The sequence below is a fragment of the Mesitornis unicolor genome, unplaced genomic scaffold (assembly GCF_000695765.1).
Source record: "Mesitornis unicolor isolate BGI_N332 unplaced genomic scaffold, ASM69576v1 scaffold24623, whole genome shotgun sequence".
NCBI classification, from domain to species: Eukaryota; Metazoa; Chordata; class Aves; order Mesitornithiformes; family Mesitornithidae; genus Mesitornis; species Mesitornis unicolor.
In genome coordinates, this window is record NW_010177108.1 from 66354 (window position 1) to 68408 (window position 2055).

Genomic DNA, 2055 nt, shown 5'->3' on the forward strand with positions numbered 1-2055 from the left:
TTCGAATCTTGATGGTGTTTGAACCTTGGAGGTCACCATGTGTTTGGAGGTGTATGGACAGTATTGTGTCCTCCTGGCTGTGGTGTTTTATTGGTAAGAGAAGAAGCTGCATTGAGAGGACAACTCCCAGCTTGGAGCTGGCAAGCAAAATACGTAATTAATCGTCTACTTCAGTTCTCCTTAAAAAACATCATTTTATGAGGACTAACTTTGCCAGACATTTAACTTTTATCTCACATCCAATGCTGCAGTTTGAAGAGGAGTTTAAATGGTCATAACTTGTCACTGCTGTCAAATGTGCAGTCCCATCCCATTGCCGCATTGCTGTGTGACCGCTTGTGCCAGCACACACAAGGCAGAGGTAGAATGCACAAGCAGCAGCAGGAGAGGGCAGGCAGCACTGCCCCTAGAAGAAGTAACAAGCTAATTGAAAACCTTTCATGAAATTCCTTAGATTTTTCTTGAGAGGACTATTGAGCAAGAATTAAATGGTTATATGCATATCTGACAGCAGAAACATAGGCACCTCCTGGTTTGGGTGAAAGGAAACAGATGGATAGTATCCAAGCATTGGATATTTATTCACCAAAATGGTAGCTTCCTGCTTTCATCTCCCTACTGAAGATAACTCAGAATATATTATCTTATTATATTATATATATCCTATACTATATATAGATCCTCACTACCTTCACCTAGACAATTAGTAGTCCAGCTGGTATTTTCCCCTGCTAGCAATTATGTAAAAATACTTTCTTTGGTGAGATAGCTCAGTATTTGCTTTACTTATTTAATAATGGATGGAATTTCTGCAGCATACAGTCTTATCCTCTCCCTCTTACATTTCTTTTAAAGTCATAGAATCCCTGGCCTACTACCATGGCAGACCTTTAAAAGGCTGAGACCTCTGTATGAGGTCTCTGACTTTGCTACTAACCCATTAGCAATGCCATCTCTATGGGTCATGGACATATCTTGCTACATTTCTGTTTCAGTAGTGACAGCTGTATTACTGACATTGCCAGGGAACAGCAGAAATCATCGCAAGCTGGAGAGCCGCAGAGCTCCTGGTGTCAAGTACCGACAACTATCTTGGGAGTCACATGAGATGGTGCAGACACATGAAATAGACTCTCAGACAGAGCCCTGTGCAGAGACCAGTTAGGGACCCTTTCCATTGCCACTCAGCACTAGCCAGGTACTCCTTTGCTTTTGAAATTGTCCTTTTTGCTCAGCCTTTCACTCAGCTCAGACTTCACCCGTCACACATAGTAAGCACACTGGCTGCCTAGCACTTCCTGAAGCACTAGGACAGGCTTGCTTCAGGAACTGACAGAAGAGATGACCATCAGCCCTGCCAGGAGCAAACAGCAGCTGCCTGACTGGCAGGCGCCTCCCCCAGCTGGAGGAAGAGATGTGGCCTTAGGGTGTAGAGATAATGTTGGACAGAAGTTGTCAACCGTAGACTTGATTTCACTCAGGTGTCCACTAGCAGGGTGCATTCTGTTCAAAGAGCTGACTGAGCTTGGCTCATAGAGTGTGTCTACAGTGGGACATTTTCTTCACAAAGCCATCACCTGCTGGACTGTGCTGCGGTTCTGACTGCTGCTGGCTGACACGGGCAAAGCCGGAGTGAGGGTGTACCTGTCCCCAGGAGAAAGCAGTGCTGTGTGTGTGGGCAGCATCTGCCACAGACCTGGCGTGGTGACTGTGCAAGGGGATCATTGCTCCAGAACGAATGAGCCCTTTGGACCTTCCGAGCACAGCACAAGGTGGATTTTCCCTTCCCAAGGGAACTACTGAGGAAGCAAACATCACCGCAGATGAGAAACTGAGAAATGGGGACAGGGGAGGAGGATGTATTGTTTAAGTGCAAATATTTTGATTTAACCCGTTTGGTTTCCCATCAGCGTACGGAGGACCCCCTGGCAGGACCGCGAGGATGAGCAGCGGGACGGGAACCCCTCGGCACTCATGTCTGGCCCACGGAGAGCCACGGAAGGCGGCCGAGCGCCCCCTGCTGGGCTCGGTCAGCGCTGCACCCTCTCCTCCCGG